The sequence below is a fragment of the Peromyscus eremicus genome, chromosome 20 (genome assembly GCF_949786415.1).
Source record: "Peromyscus eremicus chromosome 20, PerEre_H2_v1, whole genome shotgun sequence".
Classification (NCBI taxonomy): Eukaryota; Metazoa; Chordata; class Mammalia; order Rodentia; family Cricetidae; genus Peromyscus; species Peromyscus eremicus.
In genome coordinates this window covers 50,138,881-50,156,567 of record NC_081436.1, presented here as the reverse complement: position 1 = coordinate 50,156,567, position 17,687 = coordinate 50,138,881, and positions in this window count along the sequence as shown.

Sequence of the window (17,687 nt, the reverse complement as noted above, 5' to 3'; positions counted from 1 at the left end):
CAATACAGCATCACCAGAATCCTAGGCTGGGTCCTAATGGGTCATATACATAATCTCTACAGTATACTAATGCTCTCTGAATATTGTTTAGGCTTCCAGGGAACATTTGGCTTATAGGATTGCTTAAAAAAAAATAGTTACAATGCTTGTCCAGGCACTATTATGTACAATGTTTCTGGTCAGAGTAGGTGCTCAGCAAATAATAAATATATTTGAGGAGATTAATGGGACACAATCTTTTCACTACTTTTAGTAAGATTCTTCTCTGTATACCTGTTCACTTCTTTCTCTGCTAGTAAACAAACTGAACTTCTTAAAGCTTATTTGAATATCTTTATATTTGAGAGAAATGGAAAAATATGTAAAAAAAAAAAAAAGAAAAACATGTAAATCCATATTTTGGATATTCAAATGAGAAAATAATCCTATCATAGATAAAACTAGTCTAGAAAGATGTGGGCAGGGAAGTATTGAATCAACTTTATATTCTTTAGACATATCACCTGCCATATTGGTGTTGCTGGGTTCTAACAGGTGAGAAGGCACAGAGTCTATGGTACAGACAATGGAAGTTAGGTAAAAGTCAAACAGCAGACTGGTTTATTCAGCAATGGGGAGAGTATTATATACTGCTTCCCAATCTGATGACATTGCATGGTAACCCCTCACTGGCTGGGCACAATCAGAAGCTCTGATGGCCTCTGTTGCTAGGCCCTCAGGCAGACTCCAGGTTGACTCATCTCTTGGCCTCATAGATCTTATCTTCCTACAATATAGGATCACAGTCAGCATCAGAGCTTCACATGAGATAGTGTGGATGGCCACACTAGAGTCACATTGTTAGAAGTAAATTCTACAAGTTTAGAAAGAATGAAAAATAGTATGATATATAAGTGTCATCATGTTTCAAATTATAAAGAGAGATCCCAGTATTTTCAGCAATTTGTTTAAGAAAAAAAGTAAATGATCTTACAAATGCTACAAACAAGAGTATGTTATTTCGTCAAATTCTTTGACATTTTAGGAATTGAATTTACCTTTTCCAAAGAATCCAGCTATGGACACTACATATTTACTTGAAAACATTAGGAGGTATTATAACACGGTATTCCACAGAAGCTGCCTTATAGTCATATTTCTTAGTTTCACATGCAATCAAAGTAATAAGGATCTGGCTGGTTTTAAGGACCAGTACACAAGTTGAAATCCATAGCTGGTCCTGGGACTGGGACTAAGAACCTATAGGTAGGTAGATCATAGGCCATAGGGGAGAACCTGCTACTATTGCTCTGTTACATGGACATAATATCATGCTAACTTCTAATGACTAATTATTATACCCATACAACATTTCATTGGTTAGCTCTTGTTAGTGAAGCTCCTTTTTGCAGCAGATGATGATTTACAGACCCACAACTGAGCAAGGTGAAAAGAATCAGACACTTGAAAGTTTAGCTTTAAACAGGGACATCTATGTCCACAACCTTCCTTCCAAGGATTAGGAATCACTGTGGAAGAGGGAGCAGAAAGATTCAAAGAGCTGTTGGTGGAAATGATGCTTTTTGGACAAAACAGGGAAGTTGCACATATGGATTTACAGCAGTTGAGACAGCACACACGAGACCTGTATAGGTTCAAGCAAAACAAAATTCTGGCTTAGAAAGTTGAGGTGATCACAAAGTCTCAACCCTAGATAAGTATCTATTGGTAGTTAAAGTCTATGGAGAGATGGAGAGTCAGCTTTCTTTAAGACAGAAGCATCAGGTGAGTAGACCACCCTCAAGTGAAGAAAAAGTACAGAACACACTTGATTTGATGTGCTTACAAAAGAAAGAAGACACAAAGCTGAATGAGTAAAAAACGGGGAGTGAGTCTGAGAGAAGGGAGGGGAGAGGATAAATATGACCAAAATGCATTGTTGAATGTTCAAAAATTAATTTAAAAAATCGGGGGGTAAAGAATGATGAATGAGAAAATAAGGCATTCAAATCTTATTTCTTCTGTAGTATATAACTCTGGACAAGTTGCCCTTGATCCATCTAAAGCTGGCTTTACCCATCTTGATGACGGATTTTAATAAATTTTTAAGTTAGTTTGACGAAATGAGTGAGGTAATTCAGATAAAATGCTCAGTCAAAGAAATTCATGAAGACTCATCAAATACAGCATATCACTATTAGATTTAATACTATTGTTGCTGCCTCTAAACTGTAGGGATGGAATAGAAATCATGTAAGTAGTGGTATTACTCTTCTTATTAACAATACTATATGTAATTAATCCCAGCACTCTCGGGGGTGGGGAGGCAGGCAGATTTCAGTGGGTTTGAGATCATTCTGGTCTAGATAGTGAGAATGAAGTCAGGCAGGACTGCACAATGAGATCTTGTCTCAAAACAACAACAACAAAAGTTTTATATTTAAATGTTTTAAAAGTCCAGTTCACTTTCCCCACTACATCAAAACCTCCTCATAAGTATTTAACATAATTCCTAACAAAGATGTGAATTGACAATATACACATATTCCATGATTAGTTATGCATATATAATATAGATGGTAAATATACAATATTTCATTTCACCTTAAGAAATAAAAATTAAACTTAGCTGGCTTCACATTTTATAACTTGCTTCACTCAATTATATTCCAAACAACTTATTTTGGATTACAAAGAGATATTTTAGTTTTGGCAGACCACAGTGTGTAGGTTTTAATACAATCAAATTCCTAATTCATCTATGTTGGTTCACCTGCCAGGAAAATATATGTGAATCAAAGAATACTATTTGATTAAAGAAAATCAAAAGAATTGACTTGCATTAGCATTGCTCATAAAGTCCAACTTTAGCTTAGAAAGCAGTAGTTTTATCTTTTCTTTAACTTTAACTGAGTGGTCTTTTGTTACAAATACTAAGGATACAGAATTTTGTCCCCAGGGATACTCACAGATAATTATTAGCCAAGTAAGCTGTCATTAACCCTGGTAATGCATTCAAAATGTTTCAAAGCAGTATATGCCAGAAATATTTCCAAAACAGCAACAACAAAAATAGATTTTAATTCTGATGCCCATACAAATACCACTTGAAAACAGTAACAGGAAGTACAGCCTATGGAAAGTTTCAGAGTCATTGTTATGTTTACTAAATTAGATTTTTCATTTTTCAGCTAAACCATATATGTAAGCTGAAAGAAAAAAGCCACACGATCATCTCATTAGATGCCCAAAAGCCTTTGACAAAATCCAACATCCCCTGATGATAAAAGTCCTAGAGAGATTAGGATGTGAGGGACATAACTTAACTTAATAAAAAATGTACAGCAAGCCTATAGCCAACACCAAATTAAATGAAAAGAAACTAATACAATTCCTCTGAAATCAGAAATAAGTCAAGGTTGTCCACTGTCTCAATATGTATTCAATATAGTACTTGAAGATTTAGCTAAAGCAATAAGACAACTGAAGGAAATCAAGGGGGATACAGTTATGATAAGAAGTCAAACTATTGATACTTATAGGTGATATGATAATATACATAAGTTGCCCTAGAATTTCCACCAGGGAACTCCTACAGCTGAAAAACACTTTCAGAAAAGTGTCCAGATACAAGATTAACTCAAAATAACTCAGCATGTTTTCGAGTTTTATATATACACAATGGACAAATGGAAAAGAAATGACTGAGAAAGAAATCAGGGAAACAACACACTTCACCATAGCCTCAAATAATGTAAAAGTCTTGGGATAACTCTAACCAAGCAATTGAAAGACTTGTGTGATTAAAATCTTCAAGTCTTTGAAGAAAAAAAAACTGAAGACGATATCAGAAGATAGAAAGATCTCCCGTTGTCATGGATGGGTGGATTAACATAGTAAAAAATGCTCATCCAACCAGAAGCAACATACAGATTCAACTCAATCCAATAAAATTTCAATACAAGCCATTACAGAACATAAAAAGACAATTCTTCACATGAAAAAAAAAAAACAGAAAAATACAGGATAGTTAAAATTATCTTGATCAATAAACGAATTGCTAGAGGTATCACCATTCCCAATTTCAAGTTGTAGTACAGAGCTATAGTAATAAAAACTGCACGATATTGACTTAAAAACAGACCCAATAATTAATGAAATAAAACTGAAGACCGAGACATAAATCTACATGTCTATGGACACCTAATTATTTTTATAAAGAAGCCAAAAATGCACACTAGAATAAAAAATCATCTTCAACAAATGATGCTGGTCAAACTGGATATCTGCATTTAGATGAATGCAAATAGATCCATATTTATCTCCCTGTACAAAATTCAAGTCGAAGTAGATCAAATACCTCAAATAAAAGCTGGATGCACTGAACCTGACAGAAGAGAAAGAGGCAGACTCCAGATTGGCTCATAAGAAAGTTTATTAGGTCCATATCCTCACTAGCATGAGCTGTAGTTTGTTTTATTGACCTTAGTTATTCTCACAGGTGTAAGGTGGAATCTCAAAGTTGTTTTGATTTACATTTCCCTGGTGGCTAAGGATGATGAACATTTTGTTGGAATTTCTCTACTGAGAATTCTTTATTTTGATCTGTACCCCCATTTTAAAATTAGATTATTTGGTATTTGTGATATCTAGTTTCTTGATTTCTTTATATATAATTTTGGAAATCAGCCGTCTGTCAGATGAATGGATGGTGTGTAGTAGGCCAGGCCCACAGGGTCTATCAACAACAAAACAAAACAAAAATAGCAGGAATGAACAATCAGCTGTCGTTAATATCTCTTAATATCAATGAATTTGATTCAGCTATAAAAAGACACAGGCTGACAGAATGGGTATAAAAGCAGGATCCATCTTTTTGCTTGCAAATAAGAAGAAAGACACCTCAACACCTCAACGTCAGTGACAGACATTACCTCAGAGTAAAGAGTTAGAAAACAATTTTCCAATCAAATAGACGTAACAAAAAAGCTGGTGCACCTATCCTAATATCTAACAAAATCGACTTCAAATTAAAATTAATCAGAGAGATGGAGAACGACATTTCATATTCATCGCAGGAAAAATCCATCAAGATGAAGTCTCAATTTTGAATACTTATGCCCCAAATACAAGGGCACACACATCTGAGGAAGAAACATTACTGAAACTTAAATCACACATCAAACCCCACACAAAAAGTGGGAAACTTCAACACCACACTCTCACCAATGGATAGGCCTGCCAGACAGAAACTTAACAGAGAAATAAGGGAACTATCAGATGTTTTGATTCAAATGGACATAACAGTCATCTGTATACCATTTCACCCAAACACAAAAGAATATACCTTCTTTACAGCACCTCATAACCTTCTCTAAAATAGAGCACATATTCTGCCAAAAAAATCTCAATAGATATGAAAAATTGGAATAACCCTCTGTATCTTATCAGATCACATGGCTTAAAGTTAGAATTCAACAACAGCATAAATTACAGAAATCCTACAAACTCATGGAAAATGAGCAATGCTAAAACTGAATCACCACTAGGTCAAGGAAGAAATAAAGCAAGAATTAAAGACTTCCTAGAATTCACTGAAAATAAATGCACAACACAACCAATTTATGGAACACCATGAAAGCAGTGCTAAGAGGAAAGTTCAGAGCCCTAAATGCCTACATAAAGAATTTAGAGAAATCTCACACTAGTGACTTAACAGCACATCTGAAAGCTCTAGAACAAAAAGAAGCAAGCTCATCCAGGAGGAGCAGATGCCAGGAAATAATTGAATTGAGGGCTGAAATCAATAATATGGAAAGGAAGAGAACAATATAAAGAATCGATGAAACAAAGGGTTCGTTCTTTGAGAAAATCAAGAAGATAGAAAAACCATTATCCAAACTAACCAAAAGGCAGAGAGATAATATCCAAATTGACAAAATCAAAAATTAAAAGGGGGGCATAAAAACAGATACTGGGGATATCCAGAAAATCATTAGGTCATACTTTGAAAACCTGTACTCCACAAAATCAGAAAATCTAAAAGAAATGGACAATTTTCTGGATAGGTACCACATACCAAAATTAAAGCAAGACCAGATAAACAATTTAAATAGACATATAACCCCAAATGAAATAGAAATGGTCATTAAAAGTCTCTCAACCAAAAATAGCCCAGGGCCAGATGATTTCAGCACAGAGTTCTACCAGAATTTCAAAGAAGAGCTAAGACCAATACTTCTCAAAATGTTCCATACAATAGAAACATAAGAAACACTATCAAACTCTTTTTTATGAGGCTACAGTTACCCTGATCAAGTAGGCTTCGTCCCAGAGACGCAGGGATGGTTCAACATACAAAAATCTGTCAATGTAATACACCATATAAACAAACTGAAAGAAAAAACTCACACAAATATCTTATTAGATGCTGAAAGAGCTTTCGATAAAATCCAACACCCCTTCATGATAAAGGTGTTGGAGAGATCACTGATACAATGAACTTACCTAAACATAATGAAGGCAATATACAGCAAGCCAACAGCCAACAACAAACTAAATGGAGAGAAAATCAAAGCAATTCCACTAAAATCAGGAACAAGACAAGGATGTCCACTCTCTATATCTATTCAATATAGTAAAAGAAGTTCTAGCTAGAGCAATAAGACAACAAAAGGAGATTAATGGAATACAAATTGGAAAGGAAGAAGTCAAACTTTTGCTATTTGCAGATGATATGATAGTATACATAAGTGACCTCAAAAATTCTACCAGGGAACTCCTACAGCTGATAAACACCTTCAGTAATGTAATAGGATAAAGCTTAACCCCCCCCCCAAAAAAAATCAATAGCCCTCCTATTTACAAATGATAAATGGGCTGAGAAAGAAATGAGAGAAACCTCACCCTTTATGATAGCTACAAATAGCATAAAATATCTTGGGGTAACTCTAACCAAACAAGTGAAAGACCTGTATGACAAGAACTCTAAGTCCTTGAAGAAAGAAATTGAAGAAGATATCAGAAAATGGAAAGATCTCCCATGCTCTTGAATAGGTAGGATCGACACAGTAAAAATGGCAGTCTTTCTGAAAGCAATACAGATTCAATACAATACCCATTAAAATCCCCAAACAATTCTTCACAGATCTCAAAAGAACAATACTCAACTTCATATGGAAAAAAAGAAACAAGATAGCCAAAACAATCCCATACAAAAAAAGAACTTCCAGAGGTATTATCAGCCTTGGCTTCAACCTCTACTATAGAGCTATAAAAACAGCTTAGTATTAGCATAAAAACAGACACATGACATGGATCAACAGAATTGAATTGAAGACCCTGACATTAATCCACACACCTATGGACACCTGATTTTTTACAAATAAGGCAAAATTGTATATGGAAAAAAGAAAGCATCTTCAACAAATGGTGCTGGCATAACTGGATATCAACATGTAGAAGATTGCAAATAGACCCATATCTGTCACCATACACAAAACTCAAGTCCATGAAAGACCTCAACATAAATCTAGTTACACTTAACCTGATAGAATGGAAAGTGGGAAGTACCCTTAATGCACTGGCACATGAGATCACTTATTAAATATAACACGAGTGTCATGGACACTGAGAGCAACAATTAATAAATAGGACCTCCTGAAACTGAGAAGGTTCTGTAAGGCAAAGTTCATGGTCAATAAGACAAAATGCCAGCCTAAAGAATTGGAAAAGATCTTCACCAACCCCACATCTGACAGAGTGTTAATCTCCAAAATATATAAAGAACTCAAGAAACTAGACATCAAAATACCAAATGATCCATTGAAAAAAATGGGGTACATATCTAAACAGAGAATTCTCAACAGAAAATACTCAAATGGCCGGAAGACATTTAAGGAATTGCTCAACATTCTTATCGATCAGAGAAATGCAAATCAAAATGACTTTGAGATACCATCTTATACCTGTCAGAATGGCTAAGATCAAAAACACTGATGACAGCTTATGTTGGAAAAGATGTGAGGTAAGGGGAACACTCCTCCACTGCTGGTGGGAATACAAACTTGTACAGCCACTTTGGAAATCAGTATGGCAATTTCTCAGAAAATTGGGAATCAATCTATGTCAAGATACCAGCAATACCACTCTCTGGCATATACCCAAAGGATGCTCCATCCTACCACAAGGATACTTGCTCAACTATGTTAATAGCAGCATTATTCAAAATAGCCAGAAACTGGAAGCAACCTAGATGTCCTTCAACAGAAGAAGAGAAAAATAAAATGTGGTACATTCACATAATGGTGTATTACTTATATGTAATATATATATATATATATATATATATATATATATGACATCATGAAATTTGCAAATGAGTGAAACTAGAAAAAAAAAGTCCTGAGTAAGGTAAAACAGACCCACAAAGACAAATATGGTATGTATTCACTCATAGGTGGATATTATCTGTTAAGTAAATGACAAGCAAAGTACTATCCACAGACCCAGAGAGGTTAGATATAGACAAAGACTCTACATGGTGACACATTGATCTCTATGAAGAAGTAGAAAAAGAATAGATTGTGTGGATGGATTGGGGACAGGTAGGGACAGAAATGGGATGCATCAGGTTGGGGAGGGCAAATGATAGAGGAAGAGAGGACAGGGAGAGACAACTAGAATTGTGTGACTATGTGGAAACCTATTACTGTGGAAACTTCCTGAAATCTATGAGAGTTACCTAGTGAAGACTCCTAGTAATGGACTAGCTGTCTTTTGTAGTCAGGTAAGGCTCCCAGTAGTGGCAATGAGCTGCATTCAGTTGAGTTATTGGCCAAGGGGGTCCTATGGAGATCTCCAAATAAGCCCCTTTGTGGGCAGAAGAGAGAATTCTATTTAGCAAATTACCTGGATAATACATGTATTCTCCAACCTACCCTCAAAAGAATAGAGCAAAACAAAAAATACAAAAAAAAAAACAAGAAGCCTAGCTCTTTCTTGAAATAAAAACAAACAAACAAACAAAATCTAAGAGCAAATAGAGTTTATGTTTCAGTGCTTTGTATGAAACACAATATGAACTGAAAATAAGAACAAACATATGATGCTTGCCTTTTTCATCTGGGTTATCTCTCTCTGTATATTTCATAGTTTCAACCATTTATAAATTTTATGATTTCACTTTCTTTACAGCTGAATGTAATTCCATTGTTGACATGGACCACATTTTTATATTTTTATTGTCAGTTCATCAGTTAAAGGATGTTTAGGCTTTTTCCATTTCAGAAAATGAATGAGTAAATAGTGTGGCAATGAACATGGCTGAGGAATATTTGTGGAGTAGGATGTCAAATCTCTTGGGCATATGTCAAAGAGTGGTATTGCTGTATCATATTGTCAATCAGCACTTAACATTTTGAGTACTCTCCACATAGATTTTCATAGTGGATGCATCAGTTTGTAATTCCATCAACAGCAAATGAGGGTTTTTGCCACATTTATTTCCATAATCTTAGACATTCTGGCTGAGAAAACATGAAATCTTAAAGTTGTTATTTGGACTTCCTTAATTGTTATAGACATTGAACAGTTATTTTTTAATATTTCCTTTGAGAACTCTCTGTTCAGATAAATACCTTTTTAATTGCATCATTTAATTTCTTGATCATTTTTTACTTCTTTATTGTGGAAGCCCACATATATTCCAACTTGTGGTTTGATTCAAAGTCAGAGAGTCATAGTTTATGTGGCTCTCCAAGGCTGCATAATAGGATGAAAAGGCATGGCTACCAGGTGCCTTATACTTCAAGGCCTAATCACAAGATGCTTAGCTATGGGGCATGGTTACCAGGTGTTTTGAAGGATCTACACTTGGTTGTACATTGTGCTGTGGTCTTGAAAGGGAGAAGTCTTTTGCCTCTACCCTTGCTAATATATAAAAAGCCCATCAGAAATAAACTCAGGACTTCTGAGTATTGACCCAGGGCCTTCATGAAGCTATCCTGTGTCTCCATCTTTTTTCTCCATCCACTACTGTATTTTCTATCCAGCATTTCTCAATTCCTCACTCCCTGCTTTTAGGAACCCTTGGAAGGGTCAGGGCTGGACCCCAACACCGGGAACCAACACTTTATATGGCCTGAATGTTAATTCATCAGCTGTTTAGCTGGCAAATGATGTTTTCCACTCCATGGGATTCCTCTGCATTTGAGTGTTTCATTTGCTGTTCAGTTATATGAACTCCCATTGTCATTTTTCTGGCTTTAATTCCCAAGCAAATGGAGTCCTATGCAGAAGATCCATTCCTACACCTATATTTTGTAATGTATGCTTAAGATGTTAACCACTTTGGAGAGAGGACTTAGAGGAATCATGCTACTGACCAGGAAGCCCCTTCATTTTGGAGCTCTCATGGTGTATAGATGCATAATCAAGCTTCAAAAGGAGAAAGCAACATAGTTGCACCCAGCTGTAGAGCCTGTGAACTACAACCATTATCAGCATGGTAAGATAGCCACAGAGGTCCAATAGTGCACTTACATGATGAGAGTAACCAATATCTGTGTAATTAGACATAAGGTCACTCAATAGGAGGGAATTTATGCAAACAACTCAAAATATAGACAGTTATTCATGACTTATGATGGCATGGACCATAGAGAAGAATATACTACTACTTAAAAAAACGTACTATTTCTAATTACATTTTAAATACCTATCCTTGTACCTACAGATTAGTGTATCTCTTACTCCTCGTAAAAGAAGTTTATTTTGAAACAAATGCAGACACTTTAAGAAATCAACTACTGAATAAAATACAGAGAACAACTAACCATGAGGTTCACAACCTCAAGAAAAATACCTATAACACAGTCGCCTAAGGCTCAGGGAACATCATGGAATAAGTGGCAGAAAGATTGTAAGAGACAGAAGGCTAGGGTGTCCATGTGATATAGTGGCTCCTATATATGACAGGAAAGGTGAACCCATGAAATTACAACAATATGGTTGTAGCTGGGGTTTTCTGTGGTCCCACAGCTGCTTAGACCCAAATAAACACACAGAGGCTTTTATTATTTTTAAACTATATGGCCTAATAACTCAGGCTTATTACTAGCTAGCTCTTACATCTTAAATTAACCCACTTCTATAAATCTATACTTTGCCATGTGGCTTGTGGCTTACCAGTACTTTACATCTTCCTTCTTTTGGCAGCAGCTAGCAGCTTCTCCTCAGCTCTGCCTTTCTCCTTCCTCTCTCTCTAGTTGGAATGTCCCACCTGACCTTATTCTGCCTCACCATTGGCCAGATTTATTTGTCAACCAATCAGAGCAACATACATTCACAGCACATAGAACGACATTCCATAGCACTTCCCATTTTCTGTCTAATCAAAAAGGAAGGTTTTAACTTTAACATAGTAAAAATAGATATAACAAAACAGTTATCAAGCAAGAATTACAGTTACAAAACCTAGTCTATCTCTATTTGGCAAAATTAAAGAAAATATTTTATCTATCCTATATTTGTGTGTCTAAGGTTTCATATCTAATTTATCTTTTATCATAACCAAGGAAAATTATAACTATCTAGTGTTCAACTACATCAAAGACCTCAGAAGGATATAATATCTAAGTAAACAGGAACAGCATTGTAAGTAACTTCCAAAAATCTAGAATGACAGAGACAGCTGGCTACCTGGACAGTCACCCAAAGTTCTTTTGCAACATTGGAGCATCCATTTTTCAGCCTACAGGCCTAGAGTCTCTCAGTCACTTTTGTCTGTGTCCTGTAGAATGTCTGGCAGTCTCTTCTGTGAGGCAGGAACCTGAAGGACCATTTCACCTTGGAAAGTTCAGTGGTCACCTTCCTATGGATCTTGCTTGTCCATTTTATACAACATACTGTCAAGCAGTTGAAGCAAGTATACTTTTTTGCTCAGTGGCTAACTTGTGACACAAAGAAAGTAAACTCCATAATGAGTTTCTTCAAGTCCCATTATCTTCTCTTCAGTAGAATGGTGCTGCCAGGAGCAGACATGTCTCAATGTTCAGTATGTCAAGTCAAAATTCTTAAAACATTTTAAATGCCATATTCTGTAGGTCTTTGAAGTGTCTGAAGATTACCTACCTAATTGAAATATATCTATGTATACCTATAAAATTTAACTAACATGACTATAAGTTTTATTATCATAGATTATTAATTATTAATCTGTATTTCTCAACTATACATTACAATTTCAAATGAGTTCTACAAACATAATATCTTAAACAAGAGTAGAAATATACAAACACTGTAACAAAATTAACTTTAAATTTGTGTCAATAAACTAAAATCTATAGCAATTTAAAACAATTTGTTCTTTAAAGTAGATTCAATATCTACCATTTCATCCTCTCATATACCCATTTTTTCTTTTAGAAAGATATTGACTATAACCAACAACAATTTGTAACCAACAACCTTAATAAACACAATCATTTATAATCCATTTTTTTTGAGAATGTGAGCGTAGTGTTCTAGGCTACTTCCTGCTGATAGGGGGTGCTGGTAGTCTTATGGGGATCCTGAGAAAATGGTCAATTCCTGGGAAGACTGACTATAACCTTTGTTGATAGGTACCATCTGTTAAGGTTCAGGAGGTCTGGCTTGATCAAATCTGATCCATCTTAACCTGGAACAAATCCAGAGCCTCTTGCTTCCTGTGGAAACAAAAGCAGAGCCTCCTTTCCAAAGCAACATATCCTTAGATCCAAATTTTGAAGTCAAGATAACTTTAAAATACATATATTGGTTTAATTTAGCAGCCTTTATAATCAAATGTCTCTCTCCAGTTAAAAATCCCAAAGACAATATAATCCAGACTCTGTGTGATTTCCATCTTTACATGGCTTATTTTTTATATTACTTTTATTCTTTAAAGACTTTATTTATTTATTTTTTTTTTGGTTTTTTGAGACAGGGTTTCTCTGTGTAGCTTTGCGCCTTTTCCTGGAACTCACTTGGTAGCCCAGGCTGGCCTCGAACTCACAGAGATCCACCTGGCTCTGCCTCCCGAGTGCTGGGATTAAAGGCATGCGCCACCACCACCCGGCCAAGACTTTATTTTTTAAAAAACCTTTTCTTTATATAACTGTATACATTCCTTTTCCTCTCTCTTCCAAGCCTATGTACATTTTTACACACAATGTAAACTGTTTAGGGTTTATCCCATCTGAATCTGTCTTATTGTGAATCTATTGCTTTAAACTGCAGTGGCTAATACTCAAGTGGCAGCTTTGGCTACTGGCTCCACCCACCTCAACTTTTCAACATGGCAGAACAGCTCTGGGGGAACCATGCTCATCATGACTCTGTGAAGCAGTGGGTCTATGCTTTCATCCAGCAGCATGAAACCCAAAAACCTTTTCTCTCCTTGCTTTTTTTTTTGGCTGTACTAGCAAAGGCTAAATCCACCACATACCACATTGCATGGCTTGGAGATACCTCTGTACACTGTGGCAGGAATTTGTAACCATGCCACTTAGCTCACAGAGGCTGGCAGCTAGCTCCATCTTGCAGACAGCTGTTGGGAGACAAGTCTGCACTGCTTCTGGCATGAGACTGTGAGACTAGGAAGTCTAGTGTGGCTCCATTTCTATGCATTCAGAATCTTTACATGTTCTTAGATCTATGTGGATCAATGCCCAATGGTGAGGTGCCAATTGTAGCTGGAGTTTTCTCCTGTCCTTCCTGGGCCTGAAGCTGCTCAGACCCAAATAAACACACAGAGGCTTATATTATTTTCAAACTATATGTCCAAATGTCTCAGGCTTCTTGCTAGCTAGCTCTTACATCTTAAATTAACCCATTTCTACAAATCTATACTTTGCCATGTGGTTCGTGGCTTAATAGTACTTTATATTTGCTTCTCCTGGTGGCAGCTAGCAGTGTCTCCTTCCTCTCTTTCTAGTTGGAATGTCCCACCTAACTTTATTCTGCCTCACCATTGGCCAGCTATATTTATCAACCAATCAGAGTAACACACATTCACAGCATACAGAATGGCATCCCGTAGCAAATGGTTGCCAAAATAAGACTAGCCCAATGCTAATGTGTATTTTGGAATCTCAGAAGGCCTGACCCCTAAATGAGAAGCTACAGGCAAGTAAAGGCTCCTGAAAGAGGGAGATTAAGTCTTCTCCAGGGACAAATAAGAAGGAAGTCATTAAATCTTAAGTGGTCAGCCCTAAACACACCCACACCCACACACACACACACACCACTCAACACACATAACACACACATACTGTTATGCTCACACACATTTGTTGGTTCCATTTAATGTTGTTTATATGTATCTGTGTATGTGTAACAATAATAATTAAAGAAAGAGAGGTCATGAAATAAAGAGTATTTGACAAATAAAGACCTAACTGGATGGGGAGACTAGGGGGTAAAAAATCATGTAAATGCAGCACTCATACATGAACCTCCCCACAAATTAATTAAAAGTAAAATTTAAAAACGAATAAAAGGAAAAGCTAAATTGCATAGACAATTTTTAGTTGAAAATTATATAACCTACTTTGACTCAGGAAGAAATTATGTTAGTCCAGAATTAAATGCTAATACAATTGTCCAGGAGACTGAAGAAACAAAATATAATTAGAATTTTCAGAAATAACTTCATAACTACCTTGCAAATGCTGCCCCCCGCACATAATCAGGAAAGTTGTAGACACAAAACCTCAATACTATTGTATAGCTAGAAAGATGATGCCATTGTTAGCTCCACCGAAGCTAGCGCTGACATGATCATAGGGACAACTGGTGCCCCACACATGTCAGCAGGGTAGACACTAATAGGAATAGAAGACCTAAACAGAACTGAGTGCCAGTCCATCACATCCACTGGAAGAGATACTAGTGTGAATGAACAGAGCATCAAGAAGCAAATACAAAAGCCACCCTGTCTTAGGGTTGTACAATTGCTCCTAAGTAAATACCTCCCTAAATTGGATGGTTTTTCCTGTACTTGACATTTGCTGTTTATTGTCTACCATGTTTGGAAATGAAAATGACTGAGCACTTTGATCAGCTTTCATTGAGGGAACATATGCAGTATATATTATATGCTTCTTGTAGCCTGTACCACATTCCTTTAGCCCTTGCTTTTAGCTGTAGCCACTGTGAAAAATTCTATATAGCGTTCAACACTTATGAACCTGAAAGTTTCCCCAACTCACAGAGTTGATGCTAGATGTCGAAAACCCACAGAGGCCAATAAAAGCAGCCTCTTGCGCACAGAGCTCATTATTCCACGAGAATCCTCTGCCCAATCGGAGAAGGAGCCAGCAGGCAATATTCCAGCCAAAGACTTATTGAGTTTCATGATGGAGAAAGAGTTCCCTTCCTCCCTGTTATGTTCTTTTCTTTCCTTTAAGTTGCTAGCCACAGAGACTAATACATACACTTTTATAAGATCACAAACTCAAGCATTTCAGCAACTTTCTATAAGAGATTCTAAAACTGGACTCTTTCTAAACTTGATCTTGTCACAGCTACTAAAAAGCATTCTGGGAACAGACAGTCTTCTGAAGGCCATGTTTGACCTTCAGGAATTTCAAAGCCATTCTGAATACTTCAGTGTAGTCTTGTGGAATCCAACTGTGCTTCTCACAGCAGTGGAGTTAGTATCTGATTCTTCTGTGGACTTTCCTTACTTCTCTCTTTTACCCTTCCCTCTCTCAGCTCTCAGTACTGCTTCCTGTCTCACCCCCAACACAGATGGCCTGACAAGACCTCATCCCATGATCTAAGTTCTTTGAACTCAAGTAACAACACTTGAATGACCTCATGTCAAGACCTAAATATGGAGAAAAGGTTTGGAAATAGACTCTTGAGTAGAGAATTATGTTAGCCATTAGTTTGATCTTATTATTATCTCTAGTTCTGTATAAAGAAATATTGGTTAAAAGAATCTGGTTAGATGTAAGTACCACTACAAAATGAAAAAAAGTGAGTTTTTCAGGACATGGTTTCTCTGTGTAGCCTTGTCTCTCTTGGAACTAGCTCTGTAGACCAGGCTGGACTCGATCTCAGAGATCTGCCTGCCTCTGCTTCCTGAGTTCTGGGATTAAAGATGTGTTCCACCAGCACCTACTTTGAAAATTTTTTACTAAAATATGAGATTTTTTAAATTTCTAAATGTCCCTATGTTTTCATTTTTTGTCTGTTAAAATGAGCTTGAAATTGTGCACTCTATAGATGACAATAGAATAAGGCATTTCCTAAATTGCTTATTAAATTTAGATATTTAATAATTATTATTTCATCTATAATCAATTTTCTTTTTGCTCATTATCCTCCAGTTATACTAGTCTTCCTACTCATCACTGTTCCAAACTTTTTTCTGGTTCTGTCAACCTGAGATATTCTCTACCTTCCAACAATGCACAAGCTCCATTAGTTCTGTTAACTTGTATTTTTTAAAATAATATCTGTGACTTTCTGGAAAAAGGGTTTGTTACCTTATTCTAATTTTTGCATAATAGAATTTCCTTCTTGCCCATATTTTTTCCACAACTCATTTCAACTTCAATTTAATTGCATTATTTTCTCTCAACCATTCTCCACCATATACATGGAGGAAGGGACTTGTTCAATACTCCCATCTTTATAATATAATGTGCACAACACAGGGACTCACAAATATACATTATCAATACAAATGTCAGTGTTGTACTCTGTTTTATTTGAGGATACATCGTACCCATGACAAAGCAAAAGGGATTGATATAAGAATGAGTCTTGCTAAGAGTGGTCAAAGGGAAAGATGTGGGTGTTGCCCATCCACTGTATGGGAAGTCAAAACAGCATATTGGAGGAAAAGAGCATCTGGGAAAGAGTTCTATCTTTAATTTTAAACTTGTGAGAACAAATCCATAAATACCCCAGTGTCTGAGGCATGAGCCTGTTTCCGAAAGCATATCACAGAAATGGCATTGTGAGAAGCTGTGGCTAGCAACCTGAGCTGTGCTGTTGAGGTAAATTATGATTCCTTGAAAGTCAGAGGTAGGTTTATACAATGAAAACAAGGATGAGATACAGTCAATGGGAATTACTGAAAAAAAAAGAAAATCATTATTTGATCACTCCAAAAGGATAGATCCCTGATGCATAGGCAATGATGTGCAGAGACAATCAGTCTACATTATAGGAAGCTTTAATATAAATTCTAATGGGGCATGTATACAGAAGTCACAAGTGGTTTGTTGGAGAACAGTTCGAATGATATTTTCCTGTCTCTGACATCTCCATTCTTCATTGATGAATTTCTAATCCTAAGGAGAATGAGGCAGCAGTGTGGGTATACAAGAGGAAAGCAATAAAGCGAAAATGGAAAAGAATAAATTCTCTCAATACATACTCTGTGTATTCTAGCCTGCCACAGAGGCAAGCTGAGCAAACATCTTTTCCCTATAAGTTTAGACTTCTAATTTTCCATTATGCTGAAAACAGTAGTAATAAAATGAGACATTTTGTTGCTGAAAATGTCAAGAGGATTTTTATTATGCAGAAGTGGTGAGGCATGTCACAAATCCATCTCAAAATTTCCTTCGTGGTCTGAGATAGAATAGGGCCAGTTGGGAGGCTTTGGACCATCATGGTGGGAAGACATAGAAAAATCATTTTCTAAGGAGGTTCTAAGAAGATACATT